The sequence below is a fragment of the Macrobrachium nipponense genome, chromosome 16 (assembly GCF_015104395.2).
Source record: "Macrobrachium nipponense isolate FS-2020 chromosome 16, ASM1510439v2, whole genome shotgun sequence".
In the NCBI taxonomy this organism is placed as follows: Eukaryota; Metazoa; Arthropoda; class Malacostraca; order Decapoda; family Palaemonidae; genus Macrobrachium; species Macrobrachium nipponense.
The window spans coordinates 33,407,241-33,425,706 of record NC_087209.1 but is presented as its reverse complement, the minus strand read 5'-3'; the positions used below and the strand labels follow the sequence as shown (position 1 = coordinate 33,425,706).

General features: G+C 36.8%; 1 protein-coding gene and 1 long non-coding RNA gene across 2 annotated transcripts in view; one reads left to right on the top strand and one right to left on the bottom strand.

Moving 5' to 3' along the window:
* LOC135195650 (uncharacterized) overlaps positions 1–18,466 on the bottom strand; it is a 101,481-nt gene that overhangs the window by 55,610 nt on the left and 27,405 nt on the right. The window contains exon 2 of the long non-coding RNA XR_010310204.1: positions 15,089–15,259. This is a non-coding gene — a long non-coding RNA (uncharacterized LOC135195650). The remainder of the gene's footprint in view (positions 1–15,088; positions 15,260–18,466) is intronic.
* Positions 1–18,466, top strand: part of LOC135195649 (mucin-2-like) — a 78,098-nt gene that overhangs the window by 38,539 nt on the left and 21,093 nt on the right. The window lies entirely within an intron of this gene.

Below are 18,466 nucleotides of genomic sequence, written 5' to 3'. Positions count from 1 at the left end.
AAGTTTGCTTCTCGCTGATAATTTTGTATAAAAGGTAGTTTTCGAAATTACTTTAACGAATTTATATTTGCAAATAACCTACGAAGGTAATATAGTTAACAGATAGAAACTTTAAGAACAACTTGAGTCGCTTTTATATAAATCGAAGGCACTGGCACTCCAATACTAATTAAATAATATACCTATATATATATATATATATATATATATATATATATATATATATATATATATACATATATATATACATACCTACACATATATTCATATATAATTTACATGTGTGTGCACGCGCGCACGTGTTTGTGTGTGTGTGTGTGTGTGTCCAGACAGAGCGATGAATTGCCAAAAATTGCATAATGTGTTGATACGGTCACTGTGACGAACACTTGAACTGTTCTGGTAAATAATTAAGCTTCATTATGTGGTTTTAACGGTATTTACTTTGCCTCAAGATGTGCGTAACGACTGAGGCTCGTTAAGATGGTGAATGGGTTGTAGTGACATTTGTTTCTATACAATGTTTGTTTCGTTTGCTCTACCACTGGAAAAGTCTTTTTTAAGGGTTTTTGGGGTGTGATTAATTCTGTTTCCATTTTTTCCAATTTCACATGCCAGGTTAAAATAATAAAAATTATTTCATGCGCACCTGTTTAAAAGACTTGAACATTTTAATATTTAAAAAATGCAGACAGATTTTATAGAGAGAGCCGTAGAGCATTTTGTTACCATAATTCAAAATAATAAATAAAAGACTTGAAAATCGACGCAGGCTTACTGTTGACACATAACGAGAACCTTTCAGAGTCACTGAATCCAAGATATAGGATCAGTTAAGAGGGAACTGACTGAAACTTATTCTGGAAAAAATAAAAAGAGAGATTAACTTTGAAGATAACCTTGGAGGCAGAGTACACATAAATTATCCGATAGATCAATGCTAAAGCTTTTGAACATAACTTACATATCAGTGAAAAACCAGCTTATTAAAGTGTTTGAAATATCTGTTTTTAGAAAAGGACCTGCAGATCATTCAACTGGCGATAATAAAATCTTAATCTCAAGTTAAGCAATCGCTAAACCTATTTATGATCAGTTAAGTGCAAAAAGGTCGTTGGCAACCGCGTAAAGCAGTTTATCAATGATCCCATACGCCTCATATACTGTTCGCTTATCAAAAGCTTAACTAAACAGATACGTTCCTAATATTTTAGCGTTAACCGAAATAACCCGTTGAGCAACTTCAGTAACTGTATGTACTAATTAGTGACTAAATACTACACGACCAACAGTACTATAATTACGAAGACAACCAGCGGTAATCCGTGAGATGAAGGGCTGCCCGTCTGACTGATCACCCAAGTAATGTCCATTCCAACCGCAGAGAGAGAGAGAGAGAAGAGAGACTCTGGTTAATTGTAGAGTAATTAACTTTAGACAGCAATCAAGGGAAACCATCCAAAATATTGGTTTCCCAAGAACGATGCTAAGACATAAACCAAATGTACTTAATATATTTTAAAAGAATTCAAATATACGCATAGGTTAAGTTTTTCAAATTAAACAACCTTGCATTTTGAGTTTAAAGTCATTTTAATGCTACAGGGTGTAGAGGTATAGTTGCTATAGCACATAAACATTGAAGTTCACCGTACACAGTACCGAAAACAAATTCATGACTTACACGACACACAAGCATCATATTGGAATAAGTTCAACTGTTCGTCCACAAAATAATCTCCCCCGTTTGAGGATTACTCAAGGTTCTTTGCAGCCTCCCTTCGGCCCCTATCTGCAAGCCCTTTCATTCCCTTTATTGTACCTCCGTTCATATTATTTCTTCCATCTTACTTTCCACCATCTCCTAACAATTGTTTCATACTGCAACTGCGAGGTTTTCCTCCAATTACACCATTTATACCTCTTACTCTCAATTTTCCTTCCAGCGCTGAATGATCTCATGTGTCCCAGAGCTTGGTCTACGGCCTATTTAGCGTATTCTATCAAAAATTTGAATTCCAGTCATGCTTTTTTCAACTCATTCGGTGGATGACAAAATATCACTAATTATGTAATTATGTAATTTTTTGTGTTTATGTCGTTTGATGGCATAATCTAAATAAGTACATCTCTGTAGAATTTAAGACTAAAATCAAAGCGCTTCGGTGGCATGGTCACTATGGTGTCAGCGTACCACCTCGGCGGCCGCGAGTTCGATTCTCGGACATTCCATTGAGGAGTGAGAGATGTGTATTTCTGTTGATAGAAGTTCACTCTCGACGTAGTTCGGAAGTCACGTGAAGCCGTTGGTCTCGTTGCTGAATAACCACTGGTTCCATGCAACGTAAAAACACCATACAAACAAACAAAAACTAAAATAATCAAGAAAACCTCACATTTTAATAGCCTGTTTCTCTGAGACTGCGCATAGTACGCGTACAATATATGCAACTACTTACACATCGCATCTGGCAATTACCTCTATTTAAACAGATGATAAATACTTATGTGTTAAAGGCTACAGCATATTTAACGCAACGCTCAATGTACCACAAATAACCCAGGCGAGCAGAAAAAATATAATAATTCCCGTGCCGAATTTTAGAATGTCATCGTACGATCAATTTATAACTTCATTAATTTTTCCGTTTCGTAGTAATAGTACTTTGTTTTCTCACTCAATACATTTCCGGTGAGGACCCTCTTCCTAAGACGTGACAGATAAAAAAAAATTAGGTGACGATTGTATGTAACCAACGAAGCGTTCAATCATTTTATTTATTGTCAATGACGATACTGTTTTATTTTCCTCGTTATTTTCTGGAAATCGTTTAAGACTTGAACATCTTCGGGGCTGAAGACACTTTGAAGTCTCGTCCTTGAACTTGGCCTTATAATTGGTTTTCAAACATCAAATTTTCAGCCATCTCATCAACTGACATCCGCCCCACTTTTCTCTACAATCATCGACGCATTTCTTGGTGCGTCATCACGAAAAGGATATGACAGAAACGTCTATTACATTTCGCTATTCTTGTAGTATCTGCTATTTTCTCGAAATAGTAATCACTGATTTCCCAAATTAAATCGAGGTCTTTGTCTGAGTTGCCTTTACTACTTTCCATTAATGACAGTCCCGCGAATTGTGTTATAAAAACACCAAGGAATCTGTAAAAACAGCTTGAAAAATAAATTTGATTCAATAATTTCTCATTTTCTCTAATAAAAATTTGTATACATATTTGCCCTGAATTAAAGTCAGCTTCAAGTGGAATGTTTTGAACGGCGAAATAAGATTTACTTGATTGCTATTTTCATTTCCGTTTTCTTCCATAACTTGTTTTTTTTCTTATCATGACGAAAATTACATTTCTGAAGAGGAACCAAGTACAAGTCTACAGTGACCTTCGGCAGAGCTATAAGACTACCCACTGATGACAAGATTAACACAATAAATATCACAAACGCAGTCAAGTGTGGCTTAGATCGAGGACAAGCCTCGTATTTTGCTGTCATATCTTCACGGATTGATGATGGTTCTTGAGAGAGAGAGAGAGAGAGAGAGAGAGAGAGAGAGAGCTCAATACATACGCATATATATACACATAGTAAACACACACTCATATATATATATATATATATATATATATATATATAAAATATATATATATATATATATAATATATTCTATATATATATATATATATATATACATATAGTATATATATATATATATTATATATAACATATTTATATATATAATATATATATACATATATAATATATATATATTATATACTACATTTATGTATAAAGTACTTTATGTGGGGTTTTTGTATACAACTGATTTACAAGGATAATAGGACGTTAAGAGATATTAGAAGGTGTTGTTAGTTTCGACAAATAACTTAAAATCAATCCGGCTAATATATACTAAGAATGTGTTTGTTGCTCAAGTATCTGTGCACAAAAATTCAATTGTATTTTTAAAATGGTGACTTTACTTTAGATGAAAAGTTGGAGCAGTCTTTGAAATGAGGAAAGGTTACAGGATGCAAAAGAAACAAAACTATGGGAGAAAGTGTACCTTTGATATGGAAGTATTCGATGGTTAAGTGTAGAGTATTACATGGCCTCTCGACAATCGAAGAAAACTTGAGAAGTGCCCGTTGAAAAGAGAGAACAAGCCCACCTTGTACTAGAAGGATGACTTTAAACAAAACAATTGCAGTGTCATTGAGTGGAATGATTTTCAGTTAAATTGATTCTGTCAATGAAGGTCACAGGAAGTACCCCAACTTTAGGGCATTATCTTATAAAAATTAGATATAATCAATTAATTGAATCCTACATATAAAGAAAAATATTTCACTTCGAAAAGGAAAACTAATCAATAGAGGAGAGTTATGTCGTTTTTAAAGATTAAGAGGCAAACAGAGAGACAAGGGCAGTTCGATTTCTTGTCACAAAACGCACTGGAACTCGGGAGATAGTATAAAAGGAATTGTACCTAAGAGGTAATGAACTTAATAAATCATGATACTTACACAGGAATATTATTGAGATCAGATTTTACAGACCTAAAGAAGGTGAAGGGGGCGGTTGGGGGTGGGTGGGGGGGAGAGTTGTAAAACAGAAGATGCAAGGCGAGTCATCGCCAAATGCATGAATAGGGCAGGTGTTGAGCCGAAGGTCACTGAAGAAGAGGAAGGAGAATAAGCAAAGTAGGAAGAGCCCTGAAGGAATGTATTGGAAACGGACATGAAGGCACACGGAGTGAATTGTAAAGAAGACTGAAGCTATGAGTGACATTCAGGTATTCCTATGCGTAAACTTGTAATGCACATAATCTGATTATCTGTCTCCCTGTCTGTCAAATTTCTTCAGAGCTATAAGAAAGTAATTGTGTTTTTCAGCCATGTTTGAAATTCTTTTTAAATACATTGCAGTAACAACGCTTATGATATGTACGCAATGAAGGGAATAAAATCCATACTAATATGAAACTGGTCTCGCATATGATTTTTTTTTTCTTTTTTTTTTGAATGAGTTGATTTTCTAACGTGAAGGATATCGACAACAATGAAGAACTGTACACTATTTCAGCGAACAAGTACCTACCTACTGCCATACACAGCAACTATATTTTCGAGTAAGTGGGATCAATGGAACTGGAGGAGTGCAATAATTCAGTCAAGCAGCTCAATAAAAGAAAAAATCGCAGCAGGATGCGAGTAAATGCAAAATATAAACTTAAGTTTCACGTTCAGCATTTTAGTATTTATTATGGTCTGCATCCACATCGTAAAACCTGACAGTACTAGAAAAAGAGGGTTGAGACAGCAATTTCCAACCTCTAAGGACGTCAGGTACTGTCCCAAAGCTCAGTCCAAGATACCTGCATTATGCATACTTAAATACGGCTAATGGCGAGACTGACCTCGGGGAAAGCAACGGCAATTCTAAATCCCGGTTTTTATGTCCTGTTACATACAGGAAAACTATATTTGGACACGGACTGACTGCATATGTAATGAAATCTGAAATGTGTAAACATTCTTAATAAATATCATATAGTACATAATATACAGAAAAGTATGAAAAAGTACTGAAGTGTTCAGTAATTTCTAACAATGATTCTGTCAAATAAATAAAAGAAATTTACCCAAACGGCATCACAATGGTGTCACCTATGAATGACCAAATCCTAATGAAATAAAATAAAAATACACACACTATATAGTATATATAATATATATATAATAATATATTTATATATATAGATATATATATATATATATATTATATATTATATATATGTGTGTGTGTGTGTGTGTGTGTGTGTGGTGTGTGTGTATACACATTACCATGTTATCACTGATTTCATGCAAGGGAAGACAAGAGACTGCAATACTGCAACTAGAGCGTGAACCCACCATAGCTGATCGACACGAGACCGTTGGTCAATGTTAGGAAGTTGGCTTACTCAAGAGTATAGCCTCCTGTCGTCATGCGACTCAGGGAAACCTGCTTATCTTCCGAGGAAGAGGAAGGTGTAGTTACTGGCTGCGTTCTTTGTAAAGAATTCAGATTCCTTTCGAGAAACTAAAGTAGCTTTATGAATTAGTTTTTTTCCCCTACGAAAAGGCTACTTCAGGACATATGAGGCAATGCAATCGGCTTTCTTAAAGGACCACTCAAGTAATCAGCTGAATGTAATTCTAAGGAAGTTTTATTTGGGGAATGCTAAATTTGTAGATCTTAGACTGGCAACGCAATATACAAATTACGTACTTAAGCTCGTATGCATGCCAGAACTTGAACGAAGCTAATGGAAAACCTTCAGCATTTATACACAAATTTTGTATGATTGCTAAAATATCTTTCCCCCTTGATATTACAACATCATTACATCAGTGGCAATATCAGATCATCGTAATCAACAAAAAAGTAAAAGAAAAAGGTGACAATCATTACGGCGTACCGTTGAGATAATACCCAAAGAAACTATAGATATGATCTATTCCTTTTAAGGTACCAGAAGCAATCTAAAAGTGATGTTTGTGTATTTTAGATACACTTCCAGTTGTATCAGCATCGAGGAGTTTTGAATAGCGACTGATTTTGGAAGCTGGAGAACACAGTATCGTAATGATGAGTATGGAAGGGTAAGAACAAAGAACAAGAGCAAAGTTAAAAGTTTCCTTGTCTTCGTACCATTTGAATGCCGTTTCACTCTGCTTCTGGGTAATCACACCTCTTGCCTTCTATTGAATTTCCCGTGGTGATTTTCATCACCGGACTCCTGTTACATTATCATGAACGATGGATTCCTCTACTTGAAAATGTCTATGGATATGCTTTACATTACCGTGACCCATGGGTTTTCTTTACCATGACCCATGGGTTCCCGTTACTTTACCATGAACTATGGATTCCCTTTACTCTACTATGACCCATGGATTACCTTTACTCAAACATGGCCTATGGAGTCCTTTTACTCTACCATGAACGATGGACTTCACTTACTTGGGATTCGCTTTACTCTAAAATGACCCACGGATTCCCTTTACTTGATGAGGACCTATGGGTCCTCTTTACTCTACCCTGACCCATGGATTTCCTCTACTTTGCCATGACCCTAACATTCCTTTACTTTACCATGGTCCATGGTCATTGCTTAAAATGAGTGCCGGAAGGAAATGACAGACGATCATAAGTGATGGCAAACCAGCAGTATACAACAGGATCGTCCTTTCGTTCAGGAAATCTCGAAGACGTTAAAATGTTTATTCTGAGGACGCAAGACTAACAAGCTGCCAGTCTCTGAATGACAGCCGTTTTTATATTCATCATTCGAGATTTTTAGGACATGAGAAGAATGAAATTTATTTACCATTCGCCGATAGGATTATCATCCCAACCTTCATTGGGAATGTTATCATACGACAGAAACCTGGTTAAGCAAGCGTAAATTATGAAATAATTACACGAAGAAAAATTGGTTAATTTTTCTAGTAAGAGAACATTCTTCTTCTTTCCTGATTACGAATGACAATAGGAATGTCGATTGATAATTGCGTTCATCATAGATGACAGGCAATTCCAAACTATCAATCATTTCGAAATGAATAACGATAGCAGTTACGGGAGCAAATGTAGCAAAATGTGTTATTTTCTTCTTATAGCTAAAGGACTTTTATTGTTAGCATTGTTAGTTTACATACACAACTAATAAAAAAAAAGATTGTAACTATGCGCCCCAAGGCAATGAAAAATGTAGGCCTAAACGACTGTTCGATTTTAAATATGGACACTCAGACACGGCTCCATTAGTCTTCAGACATTCCGTCATTTGCGATGCGGTCGGAAAGAAACTGATTGCTGTCATGTGATTAAATGCCTCCCCGTTTCCACTTCAAGGCCACTGCTCACTTGCAGTTAATACAGAAATCTCAGCTCCCGAAGATTTATGCGTGCAGAAATGAGGTAATGACCCAGCTACGTACAACTTAAGCGCCATCCACATTCAGAGTATTTGGCAACAGACGGCGACGTCAGATATGAAATGGGAATCCTACGTCATTTTGTTCCAAGTCTGTAGGCTTCGCGTGTGATGTAGTTCTTGCAAGCAGCCTCAGGCATTGCTCACTCTTCTCCTTTTTATGCCTTTCGCTTTTTCTCAAGCTGACTGCTTTATCCCCGGCTGTGATTCTGATTTTTACAAGTCATTGACATATGTTGAGGTTAAGGTCAAGTTGAAAAGGCCAAACTAAATCCTAAAATATTTAAAATATTTCCATTCATTATTTTGGCTTAACCAAGACTCATGATTTCCCCATTCAAGTGAATTTAAGGATGCATGAATATCTTAAGAATGTCTACACCATATCGAGGACCTCGCGTTTGGAATGAATGAATGACTCCTGTAATTTAGGCTAAAAACACAACTGGCAATTTCACCTATTCAACGCTTCATCAATACAATGAAAAAAGGAAGCTGGAATGGTTGGGCAGGAAGATAAAGAGATCCAGAAAATAACAAGGATGAAATATATGGATCTAAGGTCATGGTTGCAGAGGTTGGACAGCTAAATGAAAAGGAAACGGGAATGTAAATCGAGTAGAAGGATATGTGGGGGCAGTCACCGCTAGGTGCCGAAGTGCACCACGGGATGTGTGCTGACTGCCTCTGAACGCTCATTCGTTTTCTTTCTCCTTTCTTCCCTATTTCTGCTTTGTCCTCCGCTGCGACCCACGATGGTCGACTGACAACGCTGTACTTAATTCACTTCGTGGGTCATCAAAGGCATACTTGATATAAGAGAAGGAGAGAAGGAGCCCATTCGTCTCTTCTTGGGCGGATTCCCAGTTTAAGAGAACACTGGTTCCTTACATTTTAAGGCGAACGATTACCACGGAGCCAAGCGGCCACACACACACACACACACACAGAGAGAGAGAGAGAGAGAGAGAGAGAGAGAGAGAGAGTTGTGAAACGAAATAATTTTCGAAAAGCGAAGCGGTATTGTATGGTGTATATATATATTTATATATATAATATTTACATGTATATATAATGATATAATATATATTATATATATATCTATATATCCAGAATATATATATATATATATATCTATATATGATATATAATATATAGATATATATATTTAATATAATATAGATGAACAACTTGATCACGAAATATATAAAACGTGATGCTATGTATGAGTAAAGGTAATGCCACGGAGGAAAATGAAAACGACTTGAAAGATGGGAGGAAATCCCAGAGGCTCCGGGAGGAGAACCAGAAATCATACGGATAAGTTTACAAAATCAGGAACATAATGGATCGAAGGCAGCGCTTATAGAAAAGCAGACTGAATATCCCTCCCAGTTAACTGCTGCTACAGGAAGATGATTGCACGAAAAAGAAGCAGCAGCGGCGATTACCCGAGAAACTTCAATTTACTAACATAAAATTAACATAATCAAAAGTCATCGGCAGAATGACGGCTGCATTATCATGCGTGACGTTAGCTTTATCATAGTTATTACTTTTGCCCTAAAATGTTGGGTGCTGCAACTTGACCAGCGTCATAAAATGAAGACCGCAGAGCTACCGTTCTGAGGCTGGACATGGTTGATGATGACAGATATCAAGATACCTTTACTTGTCCACAAGCCTCCCCAAATTCTCCATCACCCTCAGCCTCTCTCTCTCTCTCTCTCTCTCTCTCTCTCTCTCTCTCTCTCTCAATGCACTTGCATTAATTAAAGTAATTATCGTCTTAATGATATTCATAAGCAAGTCTGTTTATATTTTAATTATTTTTTGCATGTAGATCCAACTCAGTAGACACGGTCTTAGAAACTATCGAGTGTATTTATTTAGGTTTCAGAATCATTTGTTAGTTTTGTTAATTAGATAAATTATTATTATTCTTACGTGATAATACCACAGAATTCACCTTTCCTAAAATCTCTCATTGCAGTGAGTGGCGTTTACCAGTTCCAGTTACCCCGTGCGGCATATTTCGTATGAGCTATTAGACTAGCATTAAAGTAACTGACAAATTTCCATTTCCTAAGCGTTAATATTAGTAGACAAGACTTTTGATTTAAAAAAAAAGCTTTCTACAGCTTACTACACTCTAATGCCTAGTATTAAGTAACACATACACGTGCAAGTGAATTTAACATACCATTTCCAAAATACAAGTTATTATTCAGACGATTGCTGGCTTCAACAACACTTCCGTTTCTCTCTCTCTCTCTCTCTCTCTCTCTCTCTCTCTCTCTCTCTCTCTCTCTCTCTCTCTCTCTCTCTCTCTCTCTCTCTCAACGTGCTTTTACTTCTCTTTTAGGTCCAGGAACCTCGTAATTTCACGGAGTGATTCTTCCATGAGGAACTTAGTACTTTCGAATGCCGAATATTTCGAGATAAACATTCTTGTTGGGACGCCATATGACAGAGATGCTGCGGAGCTATTGTTGTGATGCAAACATTACTTGTTCGCGTTTGTTTTAGCGAGCGCGAAGAATCATTCAAAGCAATTATTTGATTTGCATAACAAAGTGCGCGTGCAGGATTTAATAAACTAACGATAACATCCGGCAGTTTTAAAAATGTATGTTTTTACTTTGATTATTTCCCTGTAACAGATTTAACTTAGTGAATAAGGTCTAAGAAACTATTAAGGGTATTAACGTTTCAACTTAAATCAATTAAGTAAAATACATTAAAGATGTAAAAAGAAAAATATAATATTACTTCTCTGGTCACTTTTGTAGGGTAGCTTACTAACAATTTACAGGTAGGCGAAGTGACAATGAGCTTCAAAAAGGAAATATTAAGAAATTTACTGGAAAGGTTTCGTTTAGTAATCTTCGGTCTCTCTCTCTCTCTCTCTCTCTCTCTCTCTCTCTCTCTCTCTCTCTCTCACACACACACACACAATTGCGTGTATGTGAGAAAGCGCATTTATATAAATTATATTTTATATCTCAAGTCATACACTGAATGACATTAATATACCTACAAGCTGAGTATCAACTTTAAAAAATATTCGAACAAGACTGTCAATTACAGTGAAAAGAAGTAATCTAAATAGGTGTCACGGGAACTAAATACCTGAAAGCATGATTGTTTTTTTTTTTTAATGTTGTACGCTTGTTATAACCCCCTTCCGTGTTGACCTTTAATGTTTAGTTTAGACTTCTGCCTCTTTGAGTTATGCATTTCTATCTATATAATTATAGAGTCTTTAAGGATTCTCTCTAAACAAAAACTGAAAAATAAATAAATAAACCTGAAACGCAAGTGGGGCATTTTAAATATAAGTTTAAGGGAAGTCGCCTGTTGAACTTCTTGAACATTTACGCATATTACTGGAAATTTTTGTTTAACTTTATTACTATCATTTAATATGGTCAAACTTTTATATAGATTTGTTTACAGCACTATTTTCTTAAAGAAAAAACTTATGCTTGAAAACCAAGGCAAAGCTCAGTGTCCTTAATTACATTATAAAAAATACAAAACTTAACAACCCTTTTGCGCTCCTTCCTAAAACGCGAGGTCCAGGAAAACCAAAACCAGTCCTTGGTCATAAAAGTGCTGTGATTACCCTCGACTGATTCCTTTGTTTCCAGGTCACAAGCGTAAACACCACTCCCGGAGGGAGACACACTTCGTTAAACCGAGCACTGATTGATTTTTAAAGATTTATAACATCAGAGCAGCATTGAGCATCAACGTCGACATATCACATCCCTTCCCAGAATGCGAAAAGAAGAGATAATCCATTATGAAAGTATTGCTCATAGTTCTCACACGAATCCGCACACCGAGAAGCCGCTTTTAAATTAACAAGACAAATGACAGGAAACTCTTTGTTGTTGTGGATTTTACTCGAGTGGCCTCAGCGATCGACAAAAGGATACTAGTTTTTTTGGTTTTCAGACCAAATTAAGAAAGGAAAGACTTTGCAGAATTGCATTTAAAAGCTTTAAATGCAGTTGTATTCTTGACTTCGTTTTCAGTTTCTACAAATATCTTGCGGCAACAATCAATTCAAGTCATTCGATTTTTGACATTTTAGACACTTGACAAAAACATGCTGAAATTTTACTGTAAATTGGTGAGCAGTTTAAACGTGCAAGTCCTTTGTAAATGAGAGAGAGAGAGAGAGAGAGAGAGAGAGAGAGAGAGAGAGAGAGAGAGAGGAAATTAATCCAACAACTGGAATCACGTTTTTTCCATTGGATTTTTATAGTTTCATTTGAGGTTTAGACCCATTTTTTTTACCTTAGCCATTATTTTCCCGGCTTCCACCAGTCCTGGGGTAAATAAAGGCACAAGAATGACATGCCTCATCCGTCTCCCAATAAACCCCATCCTTGTGCTGGAGAAACTTTGCTTGGTTTCATTCTCCTCCCAAAGATGATGACGGAAATGTGAGGGTGGCGTAATGCATTAGCTGGTTGCTCAATTGAATGGGATCTCCATATGGATGCGAACGCATGACAGTAAGCTCCCAGAAGCAGACGAGCCAGTTATTCGGATATCTGAGGAGTAAGGAAGAAAGTGGTCACGAGTGAACGCCATATCCGTTACTTGCATCATTTTGCCGTCCCCTGTCATTTGATGTGGTTTGTGAGCAATGGACTGTCATTCTTTGAGGAATGTTGGGGTTGCTGCTATGATCGTCCTTCTTCTATAGGGCTCTCGATGCCAAGCTTCGGCATCGTCATCATTTCCTGGTGCTACTGCCTTCAAGCAGATTTCGGAGCTTTGCTTTTATGGACATCAGGTTTCTATTTGGGAAGAAATATATTTCTGTGAACTGCTTCTCAGTTCTTTAAAATACAACTGAAAAGGGCCCACTAGTGTCTGTCTTCTCAAGCATACAGTTGATAAGATTATTTATAATCCTTCAGTATTCGGCGACAGTCAAAAATATTGTTAAACAGAATGTTTCAATGCTGAAACTTTTGTCTTCTCACCTGAAAGTACAGATTTACCATCTTCTGCATGAATAACAATTTCAAGAAAAAAAGAGACTGTAAGTGTCTCTGCTACAGCGGACGTTTGGGACGAGTTTGGTTGAATATCTGATATCTGATACGTTAAATGAACCAAGAGATAACAGTTCTGTTTTAATTTCTTATAACGGCTTTGATTACTTTTTGTTATGCTTCCAGTTCACATTTCCGGTTTGGTATTCAATCACTGACTTTGCGTTCATGAAACAAACAATCTTTCTATAATGAAACACCGGAAAAAGGTTGAAGTAACAAAATATATGTATTAAAATATCCTGTGAGACAGTTTTCCTTGTTCATAAGCAAAATGATGTCAGTGAAGACATGAGACAAATTGAACATCAGATGGCGAAAAATCAATTTATCCTTGTAATTGCTCGTCAGCGTCAGAAAGCGGTTGTAAGTGAATATGAAGGCTTATATTCACCAAATCCTTCAAAAAACATTAAGATAAATGAGAAAAAACCTGTTTATTTACGCCAATACGCTTATAATGGCCAGTGATCATCCTATCTGGGATAAAAATTATAATTTTAAGATTAAGGTTATGATTATAGGTAACAGAACCTTATCACCAGCATGATGCCAATGTACTAATTCAGTTATGATAATTTCATGTTCTAAACGTTGTGATATGAATGATTTTCCTCTTTGATAAAAAAACATACGATGGCTCATGCCACGAAAGCAATAATCTGATTCCAATGCTGACCAGACTGACAAAGAACCTTTATATACACTAGCGATTTTAGTTCACACGGTTAAGTTTTGCAATAATTTATTTGAAGAGGGAACAACAAAGCGATGGAGTTCCTCAAGGAGGTCCACTCAGCGTAACTGATGATGCTTTTAACTCATCATCATTTCCTACATAACATGAATCAGTGGTTATGAACGACTTTATCTGTGCTGACGTCAGATTTGGAGTTTCTAATTTCGTGTTCCGGTACGGAGTAGACTAAACAATTTATGGGGTCTGATGGTGAATTTTGAAGTTTTTTATTTTTCAGTTTTAAGCGGTTCGTAATGTTGGTGGATACCATTTATACGTAATTAGCATCTGAGAGCTGTTTGCAGATCTTATATTAATTAATTATACTCTTACTGTATACAACAAGTGGGCTAATTCCGCCAAGCTCCATAGTCATTTGCTTCATGAACGGCCGTAAAAAATCAACGCAGGAGATTATGGACAAGAGAAAAAACCACGCATTTTGTATTTGAAACAAACAGACCCATCCACAACCATTAAAATCACCAATGACTTAGGACAAACTATGTGAAACTCGTGTTTCTACACCATAAAGCTCTGGGCCGTCAAATTTCCAGTTTGTTGAGATCCAAAAGACTGTTTGGTATTAAAAACATCCTGTCTCGATTCTCTAGCATAAGGAGTTTTTATTACCCAATTCGCCAAATCCCCAAGGCCACAACCTGTCCTGTTCTAAAAATTCATCCTCGACTTACCTCAGAGAGGTGAAAATATTTACACCCTCACCTCAAGAATCGACATTAATTTTCGATTTAGCTAATTTTTCGTTAGTCTTCTACACAACTCAACAAATGTTGATGTTAAATGGGTTTCAAGAATTCTGATCATTAGCAAAACGCAAACCGAAATCAAAGGACGCTGGTTGTGGATTCTTAGATACCACAACTAACTTAGCCTATACTCGCCGGAGAGAGAGAGAGAGAGAGAGAGAGAGAGAGAGAGAGAGAGAGAGAGAGAGAGAGAGAGAGAGAGAAAAGTTGCTTTACATGTGAACATCAAGGGTAGTTTTGTAATTTACTTTGTTGCATCAACGGAGTGTCACCAAAAATCAAATCGGTCGTTTCCACGGGAAGTATCGTAACTCGGCAGACTAAATCGCTCCATCAAACAATGCAGAAAAAATGTTCTGATGGGAACTGGCCAGCTTGCCTCACAATCAGGAGAATAGCCAATGAGGTGTGGGAAGAGCGAGTCTTCTCGCAATTTGCCAATACCGAGTAATTACTGGAAAATGCAGTGAAACGAAATAAAAGATGTTCTACTGACCTTTTTTTTGTTCTGATTTCTTTCGAGAAAAAAGAATTAGCTGGGCGGAGACAGTCACGGCATTTGGATTCAAGGACGCTCGAAATGTGCAGATTCAAGCCGTATACAATGTATATTCCACTGATGACTTCCACTTTTTTTCTATTGCGCGTTTTCTGCTAGATCTTGCACCTGTAAAATACGGGCAAAATTTAATAAATGGGAATAAGGTTATGCATACAGATAATACAATCTCCTTCTACTCTGCATCAACGGGGTGTTACTATTACCTACTGTCATCTTAGAATTAGATCATAAGCAATCTGGATGGGTAAAATGAAATGAATAAAGATAGACTATACAGTGCACTACAAAGAAATGGAAAGCTGTGCTAAAGGCACCTTCATACAGGTGGAGTCAGCCAGCTCATAACGACTTCGTAAAAAACCTAATCTATCAAGAATAGAGAACCCATCACAAACTGTTGAAATGCATGTTGATATTGTTGACATTGAATAATTATTGTTAAAATATCACCTGAAATTCGGAAAGCAGGAAATACAACAATGCCACACAACCGTAGAAGGCCAGTAAAGGACAATTATCCGCATGGATGGCAGGTGTTTTGGGGGTAAGGAGCCAAGGAAAACCAATAGGTTGATGAAAAATTATTTTAAAATGCAAGAGTTTAGGAAACCCATTGTGTAATTAATTCTCGTCCAAGTATTGGCTATCAAACAGAAATTGCTGCCTAAAGTTTTGATTCACAAATTTTGCGCGGCACTGGGCGCTTGTCTATTTCTTTCAACGACGTATGCTACTCACATACCTATGATATGGAACGAAACTAAAACTTCAACTTATATGTTATATGTATGCATACCACACTATACATAAAGAAGTGAACTGAATGCTGGTGGAACTTACGTCTACTCATACATGGGACAATTTCTGCAATTCTTAGGGTAATTGAATAGAGGATAGCCATGACCTTATAAAATTCTTTGGGATCGTCTTCTTCTTTATCTTCAGCTTTTCCCATCCTTATATGGGGTCGCTGTTTGTTATTAGTCTCCTCCATCTTCTGCGATCATGGCCTTATAAAATTCTTTGGGATATCATGTTACATACCTAGTAGATGGATCAAAATCTGAGACACTAGCATACTAACCGGTTGCCCTTTTCTCTGAACTGTCTGTACATTTGATTTTCCATATGATTGATCTGTTTAAATAGCTCAGCGAATAACACTAAACTCCTTTGTAGTGCTTAGCTGAAACAGATTGTCAGTTGTAGTTGACTAACGCCAAGTTTAAGATAACTACAACCCTCGTGCAAACCATTAGGTACAAACTGCCGCAATTACGGCGAAACTTCGTCTTCATCTATGGCATAATACTAAAAAGGCGCAAAAGCCTTGTGTGTGTGTTTTCCCATAAAAATGGGTGGTTATTTATGTACATGCATACTTAATACATCACTATACATTTTTATGTAGTAGGGAGGGAAATAATGGTACAGAAACAGATAGTATATAAACAGGAAATTGAGACAGAGCAGCAAAGAAAAAGACAAGTGCAAAAAAAGATATGTACTGGACAAGGAAACGCCAAGATGGTTTCATTTGCATACCGTGCTATGTAAAGGTTTCGTTCTACACGCGTCGACCAGGATACCGTGAAAATTTTTTTTTTCCTGTAGTATGTATTTCCTGTCTGAAATAATATTTTGATTTTACTATTTGTTTTTTCCTTTGTCTACGATGAACGTAACCTAGGTGGTGGAAAATATTTCACTCATAAAATTTTGTTTTAATTCCCTGGTAGAGTAAGCATTTCAATAGTAATGAACCAGGGAAATCAAAATACAAAGGATACATACATACATATATATATATATATATATATATATATATGCGTGTGTGTGTGTATATATGTTATTATAATATATAGTATTATTATCATATATGAAATTCTGATTTATCGCACTCCCGCTCCCCTAACTCACTCCGTAAGAGGTAGTGCTGTCAGTGGACCTCATGCGGTGCACTGCAGGCATTACTTAAGGTTCTTTGCAGCTTGCCTTCGGCCCCTAGCTGCAATCACTTTCGTTCCTTTTTACTGTACCTCCTTTCATATTCTCTTTCTTCATCTTACTTTCCACCCTCTCCTAATACTTGATTCATAGTGTAACTGCGAGGTTTTCCTCCTGTTACACCTTTCAAACCTTTTACATTCAATTTCCATTTCAACGGTGAATGACTTCATAGGTCCCAGTGCTTGCCCTTTGGCCTAAATTCTATATTCAACTCAACTCCACTAACTCAGAACTGCATTCTGTTTAGACAGCAACTCTCTCCCTCTCTCTAAGATTTGCTCATCGACCAGATTTACCCATGACTCTATTACTTCACTTTCCCTAACTCATTCTGTCCTTGATTATTTATAAGTACCTTTCTATACTTCGACGTAATCTTGTTTAGTCATGTAACCGAGCCTCAGATATTGCAATTTTTTATTTCACCAAATATACATAGTACCAGCTAAGTCTCCCTGCCGAGTCAGTAGCCCTAACCCGAGATTTTAGCATCTTTGTCATAAACTCCCTCCGCTTTTTTGTCTTTACTACTAGTCTAACTTTCATTCATCTTCACCTTACTTACAGTTTTTGTTTCTTTATTGAAATACTTAGTTGTCTTGATTATATTTTCAGCCACTTTCAAGAATTTAAAGAATTAATGTAAGTTTAAAAATAAATTTGGATGTGACTGTCGAGGATGTCAGGAGGGCGATTGAGAGCTTGATGAATGGAAAGCTGCCAGGTAATAAGAGGATTATATGGTGGTATGTTGTCGTATCTTGGTGATCCTGTGACTGAGTGAGTGACAATGATTATAAGGTATCTTCTGGACGAGAGAGGCGTTCCAGAGGAATGGTTGGGAACAAATTTTTTTTTTTTTGTAAACCGGGGCCTGTGAGAGAGGTACCAGTAAGCATTGTTAGGTAAGGTAAATATCTAAGAAGGAAAGAGAAGAAAATATCTAAAATGGCTTGAGCGTTCTTCCAAGTTCTTGCCGCTTTCTTTTTTTCTATGGAGCACCGACGACCCTTTCCGCCACCTCTCGTGACCATTAGCGGTATCTTTCTCTCGTTAATCCCATTTTCCCTCATAACACTAACGTTAACCTTGAGGCATGATGGTGAGAAAATTCTGTCACATAATCACCATGAAGTGACTAAGTCACAGTAAGAATGATTAACGGAGGAGGTGAAGCGAGAGAAGCTTCTTAAAGGTGTTTGAATTCCCGTACTGGAACTTCCAATGTATACGACGACGGTCATGTGTGAAATACCGGATTTGGTGGCCCACTTAGTTACAGGAGAGATATGTATTTCCATA